Genomic DNA, 10,499 nt, shown 5'->3' with positions numbered 1-10,499 from the left:
TGTACAGGTAATCATAGAAACCTGGGCGTCACGTGTTCGTTCCCGATGTTGGTCGAGAAAGTGCATTGGGGGTTTCCGGCATGGTGCTGGACGGTGAACCGGTAATGGACAACGTATAGTTTGGTGGGACTAAAATTCGAGATCACGTGTTCGCATTGGGGTACACGTAAAAGAACCCTTTGCAATTTGAATCCGATATAAACTTTGGCCTTAGCGTCACTGCAAGTATTCCTTCATAGCACACGTATGCCCGTCTTCATTTGCCAAGTAGGTACAGAAAAGTGGGCGTTAAACCCTAGTTCATTTAATAGAAATAGAAACTACCATTGGTTGTAAAAGTATAGAAGTATTGTCTTGGTATATTCGAATTCAAACTTTAATTTTACATGCATTGCGAACCTTAGTTTATTAACTATCGAGCGAGTCACATATGGTACCAATCCTAGCAATCCCTGGACATTGCAGTGTTCTACCACGACCCAGGGCGGGGATGCAGGACATAGGCAATAAAATGTGTGTGCTATTATTTTTAATTTGTATTATCGCTGAACCCTAATTATATTTCATATAAATTTGTCGATTTGGAAGATCTCAAACAATAAAAGTCTTGTTCATTTTCTTACCAAGAGTAACACCTATGTTTACAAAAATTCGAAATCAAGCGAATCCTGTCTTATCGACATAACATTACCTCGAAATATTCCACATCACCAAATTCTGTCCGAGGTCTTGGTCCGAGTTGCCTGGATACCATCTAGGAGGCGCCCGACCAAGGTGTATAATACTTTCAACACGGTTATAAGCATTTGTTACATGCACTGCAGTTTAAACAATTACTATCACCCTCTTCGGTATTGCTGAATTGTATTTAAAACAAGACGTTCCCCTTTCTCCAGTTGTTTGGGATTGAGATAGTCGTCTAATTCCACCACGGTCTCGAGGCCAAAACATTAAACTCAGTTCTCAACCTCACAGATGATTTTTATTTGCCAATTTATATTTCAATTATTTTATCTAGAAAAGTATTTTGAAATACAGCATCAATTAATAACCAGTACATTATTAATCTTTGTACGGACATTCAGGTTCTGTACAGCTTTTAGATGGATTGGTAGAATTCATAAACTTAAAGCAACAGTTATCCAAATTTACCTGGAAACATCCTTCATAATCAAAAACCCCGCCATTGTAACCGATGCTGAAAAGATATAACGTATATTACAAAACATCTATCGTCGACAATGGGTATAAATATTTCTTTAGATATGAAAATTCATTGGGGAATGATCAAGTCAGATTATATTTAAACTTTGAGAAGATCTGTCTATCGTATGGAAATATATACATGGAGATATCTGTAAGCACTTATTGAAAATTGTTCAAAATCACTAGGGGTTTTTCTTTCAATAAACTGTACTACTTAATTTGTAGTAATACTGGACTTGTTTGCTGTGTTGTCTTTATGATCGTAAATATAACTACAGGTTAGGTCGTTTATACAACTTCATTATTATTAAAACTGCTTGGCATCAATGTGCCTCGTTCTCAATAAAGTGTATATTTTATAGCCTTTGATGGCTGCTCTAGCAAACTGGGTGAGCTCTTGTGAATTTCGCCCAACACACTCTTTTACGATAACCCCCTAATTTCTTTACGCCATAGACTGACCTTGGCGTTAATTTCTTTCCCAAATATGGAATAAACATCCCCAACCCCAAACAACATTACCTCATTTGGTCCACAAAACACGTGTCATAACAAGATAGTATTTGATGGATATTCTGACAATGGAAAGGACAAAACCAGTGTTTTTACCAAATTATCACTGCTTTGATATACAAACACATCAGTCAATTTCATTTGAGTGCGTGAGATATGACTCTGTACAAAGTGCGAATCTAAAAATCGGTTAAAGATACAATATGGTCGCAAATCGAAACCTGTAAAATGGCAACGGACATTAAAATATGGCCAACTAAAAATAATTCACGAAATCCCAAAATAAACCGAAACAATACGTACAGAATATCTCTCACACAGAAAAGTCCTGTGAGAAGTAGTATCGGTTGTTGCGGAACGACATCAATACCCTACCTTTAGCTAATATGTGTAGAGTAGAGTGGCGACTCGCATTACGGCCCATGCATAGAAACACAGCGACGCGCAATGCATCTTGGGAATTGTCTGTAATAAACACACACTGACAGTTCGCTCAACGACGTTACGATATCTATATCTCTTTAATTTCGTAGTTTTATAGTAGTTTTATAGTATTTTCGGTAACAGAACTACTGAGAATTATCACATACAATCATAATATGTTAGTTGTGTGTGTGTTTCGGGAATTTATAAAACAAGATTCATATTTTTAAAACATGCATAAAGCGTGGTACGGCCCGGAATGAAGTGAGACTGAGACGAGAGACGGCATTTGTGACGGTTTACGATTTGGTCTATTTAAGGCCGTAAATTATTGTCGATTTTTATTATTATTGGCACTTTAACATTTTCAAATGGCCCATTTTAAGGTGTATGGAAATTACATTTCAAATCTAGAAATCGAAACTACAAGTATTTGGTGGATAAGTTTTAAAGTTAATAAAAACTTTTAACAATCGACTATAATTTACAGCCTAGACCAATTCGTAAATCGTCACAATTATTGCCGTCTTTCACTTCAGCCCTGGCTGTCCCACGCTGCGTTAATCCATATTTTTAAAATATGAATCATGTTTTATAAATTCCCGAAACACACACACAACTAACATATTATTATGATTGTATGTGATAATTCTCAGTAGTTATGTTACCGAATATACTATAAAACTACGAAATTAAAGAGATTTGGTTATTTTTACTCTGTGATGTTTAGTGACATTACAGACAAACCCCAAGATGCAGTGCGCGACCTACTTTGTATGCAAATGAAGCAGTCGCCACTCTGTGTATTTTTACTCTGTGACGTGTACGGCCTGACGTAATAATACGATTTGACACATCGATTGGATCCAGATAAATTATCTACTCGTTGTACTTTAAACGCACTAGTCAACTACATTGACTGTAGCAACATCGAAATGTCTAACCTTGGTTTCCGACTGAGATCTAATTGAACACATAGCTTATTTTAATCTTACCCGGCAATGTTAATATAACCCGTTCCACAATGATATTCGATACACTCTGTGTAAGATTTCTTTGATTCTCCTACTTGGAGAATACCAACTGGTGTAGTACATGGGACATCAGCTCCTATTAACAATAACATCCCATTAAATCATCTTCAAAGGGGAAGACCAACGATTTCAACAAGGTTCCATCAACCTTAAATATAATCCTTGAGTGGCATTTAGCGATTGAACACATTAAAAGCACAACACAGTTTATATGGAAATACAAAATGAAATGAAATGAAATGGGGTTTAACGTCCTACTGTTCTGCTCCTAACCTGGGCTAATGAAGACGGGCATACGCCATATAGTGTGCTATGAGGGAAATTTTGCCCGGGCAGCGGCACTATCGCCTACTCTTATATCGAATTCCAACTGCCAAGGGATCTTTTACGTGCATTCCAATGTATACACGGGACCTCGGTTTTTCGTCTCATCCGAAGGACTAGACAGCTGTCCTTGTCAGGCCCTCCGTCCTGCATCACTGACAAGGGGGAACCACGCCGGAAAATCTGGATGAACTTTCTCGGCCAATGCAGGGATCGAACACCCGACCTCCAGGCTAGCGAGCCAGCGCCTTACCCACTTAGCCACGTGGTCCCCTATATGGAAATACAAATCACGATAAGAGAATACTTGTCGAAACGTCGTGCTATGCCTATAAACCATTGACATATATGGAAATACAAATCACTGGTTTATAGGCATAGCACGACGTTTCGACAAGTATTCTCTTATCGTTATCAAGCACAAATGATGATTAGTTAAAGGCTCAATACCACTCTTCTTGTAACTGAATAATATGTCCCAATCTTTATTCTGGTCAACAAATTGTACTATTTTAGAATATTTCAATTAATTGATGATACAAATTTCATCTTAACACACCTTATTTAAAAATTTTGAAAAATTCAACATAATGGTTTGAAACGTCTAACGTAAACCTTTTCAAATGAAACTTCGATTTAAAAATATTTTCGAACCCTCTGGACAAGTAAAATAGGATGTAATGGATAATTTACACAACAGGTAGGACACATAAACATATAGTACTTAGATAGAGATATTATTTATTTTCTGGGGCTTTCAAGCCAGCAAGAGTGTTATTGTCCCTTTAAACTAAATTTGTAATTATGCAATTAAGATGTTATACTGTATACATCTATTATTACACCTTTCTTATTAGTAGGGCTTCACAATTGTGTTTATTTTGTCTATATTACATTTATGTCTTTGTTACTCCCTGATTATTGTTAACCCCTATCAATTAAACTATTATTTAAGTTTTAATTATCCTTTCATCAATTATTATCTTGTATTATAACAGCGTATGTCTATGGCTTCTTTTTTTTCTTGTCTGTGATATCACCTTAGGTGGAAGTGGACGTAAAACTCTAGAAACGAACGAACGAAGCTTCTTTTTTGTTTTACTATAAATATCACCTTTTAGTTTAACTAATTATCATTTGTGCTTGATAACGATAAGAGATTACTCGTCGAAACGTCGTGCTATGCCTATAAACCAGTGATTGTATTTCTATATAAACTCTGATGTGTTTTTAACCTTAAATATATATTCAGAAATAATCCCCTCTGTAACACAAGCAAAAATGCTTTTACAAGCGAGAAATTCATTTTTATTAAACCCTGAAGTGATGTAGTTGGTTCAACACGCTCACTGGTCTCTATCCTAAGCATACAGATTTGGCATATGTTTACTGCTGTATTTTGTGCATGCGTCGTTGTTTGGCAAAATATATAATCAAATGGGCTGTTTATTGGGATATAATAAACACGAATTTATATTTTTTAACGTTTAGTACAAAAAGCCGTCGCGTAAATTCACTACAGTACCTGTTGGCCCAATTCAAGCCAAATGGCTATTTGTTAAGATCATGTGGTTTGTTGAGCAGCCTGCAAGTGGCATCTATTTCATCTGCTTCGATATTTTATTGCTTGCTGGCAGTGCTTTTCCACATAAACAGACCAAAGTTATTTTGGCACATAATGTCGACGTGAACGACATTTTCCTATTTTTCTTCCATTTCCTCTTGAGAATGGCTGGGCTCGAATATATATGTGGCATTAGTGTAGACTCATAGAAGAGATGTCTTATATTCCGATACGTTAGTGTCTGAAGTTGACAAACTTTAGAAGTTTGTATATTTATTAGAATATTTATGTGCCACAAGTCCGTTGAAATAAATAAAAACACTTGTCAGCAGACTCAGCACGCACAAAAACATTCAAGCAGACGAAACATATCGCACTTACCGGGTTTCAAACAACTCTCGTGATGTACAATTAGCCGCGTGGTGTGAATTTACGCGTCGGTCGGATTTTTGTATTAAACGTTAAAAAAACCGTATAATTTCATATTTATAACATCCCCACATCATCCAAACGACGATGTGTGAACATAATATATTACTAAACATACGCCAATTATGTATGCCTTGTATAGAGACTAGTGAGCGTGTTGAACCAACTACATCACTTCAGGTTTTAATAAAAAAAATTAACTTCTTGGTTACAAAAACTTTTTGCTTGTGTTACAGAGGGGATTATTTCTGAATATATTTTTAAAATTTATGAAAACCTTGTTGAAAATCGTTAATCTCTCCCTTTAATACAACGCATTGTTAACATTTCACATCCATAATTATATCCATTTTGTTATGAAATCAATTAAATTTTGGATATACAATACAATGTAAACTATGTATATCAATAACGTATTGTTCATTGTCGTTTACTTTTTGCAATACTTTGGGCGCCGTTGGTAAAACTACGGAGCCCCTTAAGTGCACGAATCCACTCTTATATATTTTTTTCGTGCACAAAACCACTTTCGTTTAAACGTTTTTGCAATCCCAAAAATAGATGACACATTAAATCAATTGCACAGGTTATCTATATACTTGGTCCAAGCAGAAAATGTTCACGATCAAACTTTGACATTGGAAATGTTTTCCAACCAGTTGACGCGTATGTAATATTTCGACAATCAAGGAGTCAAAATTAACAAGCCATCAGTGAGGCTGATGTCCCCCGCCGCAATCCTAAAATAAATAGATGACACATATTAATGACACATTTATCCCTTTGAAAACTACCGAGCAATCAAACAGATTATCTATCACGATCGAACCGAGTCAAGGTTTTGAAGTACCTGGTAGTGAAACTATGCACTAAGTTTCATCACTCTCAATCAGTTAGAATCGAAGTAATCTTGTCCCAAAGCATCGACCAATGAATTTGCTTTGCTCTACACAGTTTTAGCGGAAAATGTTAATCATTGAACTCGGTCAAGATATTCACCTAATGAATATCTACACCAAGTGTAAACATTCTACCTCAATCAAAATCAGAGTTATCTTTAAAAGCCTTGACCAATCAAATTGCTTATATCGCTACTTAGCCTAAGCCAAAAACTCTCATCATCGACCTTAGTCAAGGTATTTATGTGGTGAAACTCTACACCTGACTTTCATCACTCTAACCCAATCAGAAACAAAGTTATCGTGTTCCAAAGTCTCAACCAATCAAACTGCTTATCTCTGCTTAGCCGGAGTGGAGAATGAGCATGATCGCACACTGTCACGACGTTCACCTAATAGACATCGAACTGTCTACCTCAATTAGAAGGAGAGTTATTGTAAGCATCACCCAATCAAATTGCTTTTCTCTGCTTATAGCTTCAGCATAAAATGCTCATCTTTGAACTCCATCAAGGCGGGGGGGGGGGGCAAAACATATTCATCAGAATATGGAAAACTTACCAGGTGGATCCTTCCATTGTAGAGCTGTAAATGCACATATCTTGGAGACAAACAGCATTAAACAGAGAGTATACAGAAAAAAGCACAAACAGTTCCTCATCTAAAAATATAAAATATATGTATTGCTTTCTAAAATCAACCGCCAAGAGGGTCCGTACTTTGCTGGAACCAGCCCCTGAGATTAAACCCGAGCTATTAAACGCTTAAAGATACATTATGGGAGATTAGATAAAGAGCTGGCAGTTTTCACCATAACAGTTAAAAACTAGATAAAGTAAAAGGAGTTTGCTGAAAATTTCAGTCAATTGATCCAATCTGAACCGAGAATTTAGCGAATCGATTTTCGGCCTGGCCTCGATCATCATTACTAAAGTCGGAACGATAAAAAACCATACGTCTTGATTATCCAGTTAATTAATGTCTAATTAATAGTTTATATAAGAAAGACCTGCAATAAGCAGATTTATCTCTTGCATAACGTATGTTTAACACACTATAAAATATATAAACTGAATAACTTACTTTTACGGAATACTCTTCAAAAACGTGAACAGTTAATATTTCACAATTCACAAGGGAATGGTATTTATACCCTTATTTATTGGATACATTTGACATCTGTGCGAAATTAAAACAGCAGTTAAGATAGATATTAAATCAATTATTGCAACATCAATATTTTGGTGATTCTTTTTTGCCGAACTGGTACCTATTCAGAGGACACATCTGTGTCAAATTAAATCTTATATTAACAAATAATTAACAACTGCTGAATCATCACAACATGTACATTGTACGCCCCTGTTCATTTGAAAATGTCAGTTACAAACAAGTGACACTAAATGTCATAATAATTAATAATCAGTTATATGCGCAGTTTTACAAATTATGTTAACCCGATTTTTAAATATATACTCTTAAAAAAATGGGGGATATTCAGAAACAATACAAAACTGCGGAAATGCACTGCTGTTTTTGTTAGAGGTAACCAGTGTATGTTAATAAGAGGCCAATTGCCTACACATGAACATAAACAGTTCATATTGTCGGCTTATTTGACGGCTCCATTTCACTTACAAAGAGATACACCGTCAAAAGTGAAAATGGACGTTTTGGATTTTTGTCTTAATAATGAGTAATTGCGCCGCCAATCCTCAGACATTCAGCAATTCGTCGTGGCATGCTCCTAATCAACCGTAATATCACAATTTGGGACAATCTTACCCACTCCTCTTGCAGTGCCACGGCCAATTCTTGCAGTGTTGTCGGTTGACGTTGACGTCGACGAACACGTCTCCCGATCCAATTAAACGTAACACACTAAAGCAAAGATACGCTAAACAGTAAATCGTATGCAAGAACCGATAGGAAAGCAAACATGGATAGATAAACCAGCACGCGGCAGTTTTCATCAACCCTTCCTTGAAGTGTCAAATTTGACAATGAACCCCTCCCACGTCTATGGTGCTATTGCGTGTCGCATGTGCAGCTCAGTGGTTCTGTTGGGGCGATAAGTTCTTCATCTGTGAACATACTCTCAAATCATGTCAAATTTCCATGGCTATTTATCATATCGCAACTTGCATAGGTATTTGCATTTCAATATCCCCTACTTTTTTTTTGAAGAGTATAAATGGATTGGCGCAGCACGTTTTTGTTATGAAACTTTATCATTCTGACCTAGAACTTATACACGATTCCAAACAGAGAGAAAGAAAGAGAAATGGGGTTTAACGTCCACTCGACACAAACTAGGTCATTTCGGGACTAACACATGGTTCAATTTTATTTTAATAAAATTCGCTTGTGCGTAGGGGTCCTTAGAAGTGGGGGGAAACCAGAGGACCGGGAGAAAACCCACGAAGTTGAACAGGCGACCCTACTCCTTGTCACGTAAAACCGGGGAAGCGAAACCACGCGCGACAGACCTTATGATACAGCGAGCACGTGATAACCATTCGGCCATCCAACCCCCCCGCGATTCGGGACACCGGGAAGTTTCATTTTATAGCTAGTAGAACAATCCCGGGAAGTTTGAAGACATTAATCTTCAACTCTCTGACTAGTAGATTTTTTTAACAGTTAAGCTAATCCCCATTATATGAAAGAACCAGGAGGGTTGTTCCTGTTGCATCCACGACAGTACACGATGGATCCTCGACGTGAAAAAAAAAATCCCGCGGCACTTTAAGTATTTCCTCGGACTTATGGTAGCAGTGTATACACGTATGCATATACATGGTGATTAAGATCGAGGATATTCATTGCCCGTCGCAAATATGTACACATGGAAACCTTACATGAATTATAAGCGAACCGAGGGACAGGCAGGGTGACGACAACATGCTCCAATCTAACATGTGAGTGTACCAGACGCTAAAACGACTGCGTTTCTCATTTAAAAAAAAGAAGGGTGTTATTTCAAAAATGCATATTTATGTATTTTTAAGCACATCACCAGGCTTGGTATTTTACAGTTTGGTGAACATATAGTATAATAACATCAATAAAAAAAACCCGTTAGGTCTATATCCAATATAGACAGAAATACTGTTAACATTAAAATGACTGAACCTTGATAAAAGTTTTCCACTGTTAGCGAGACTTAAAGGGGTAGTTGTTAGATAATCATACAAGCTCCTTTTAATCTTAATATTTATATACAAAAAGATCGGGATTTATTATAGATCCACATGTATACGTCCAAACTGACACAACAGTGCCTAGTAATTCGAAAGAAACGAACACCCGAAGTCATAAACCCTATTAAAAATAGCTGGGATTTTTTAGACCAATATTATGTCTTTGATATACGAACACGTTTAATTATTTATGGACTTAATTTTATAATTATTGTGACACGTGGTATCTTTAAGAGTTAATGCTCACGAATACGAGTATCTTTGTGCGTGGTTCGTTAATCAGTTTGTATATGTATATGTTGACGCGACAAAAACAAAAATGTTCGAGAAGAGGGCTTAGCTGCTCATAAATGAGATTGAATGACCAAACGCAGCTTTTCATTTATAAGCGTGTCAGGTAGAAAAGTATTCCAATATAACATCCCACAATAACTGAAAGTCGAGCATATTTTCCACTTACATTTTACTCTGGTTTGATAAATATTTCAAGAATGTATCTTTATCTATGTAAAGCTTCTTAACAAAAGACGTCATTGTTGAATATGTCTAGCGCCTTTTCTGTGTAACCGAGTAGTGAAGACACTATATGTGGTCTAGACTCTCGGGCTATAATGTTCCAGTTTCGAATCACGAGACGAAAATTCGGTATTTTACAACCTTAGCCTACACATTTCAGTGGTGGTGCCATGCGAGGCTTTCAGTAGAAATACACATAGTGTTTGGGATTGGACGAAAACCCGAGGCCACCCGTACACGCATTTTCGTGCACATAAAAGAACAATTAACATCAAGTAAGGGTATGGAATAATTCCTCGATCTGGGGTAGAATTATCCTACATTAGATTGTACAGGTAATCATAGAAATGCGGGAGCCGAGGTGGTTCGGTGATTAAGACGTTGGCTC

The 10,499-nt window shown here is 36.7% G+C and overlaps 1 long non-coding RNA gene across 1 annotated transcript; it reads right to left on the bottom strand.

Annotated features, from left to right (window-relative positions):
• Positions 1 to 960: 960 nt before the first annotated feature.
• LOC130014005 (uncharacterized) lies at positions 961 to 7,532 on the bottom strand. The gene is made up of 4 exons (XR_008789000.1): positions 7,476 to 7,532; positions 6,954 to 7,053; positions 3,138 to 3,252; positions 961 to 1,198 (listed from the first exon to the last, which is right to left on the bottom strand). It is a non-coding gene; the product is annotated as an uncharacterized LOC130014005 (long non-coding RNA).
• Between the last annotated feature and the right edge of the window lie 2,967 nt (positions 7,533 to 10,499).

The sequence above is a fragment of the Patella vulgata genome, chromosome 1 (genome assembly GCF_932274485.2).
Source record: "Patella vulgata chromosome 1, xgPatVulg1.2, whole genome shotgun sequence".
In the NCBI taxonomy this organism is placed as follows: Eukaryota; Metazoa; Mollusca; class Gastropoda; family Patellidae; genus Patella; species Patella vulgata.
This window is presented reverse-complemented; position numbering and strand designations above follow the sequence as displayed.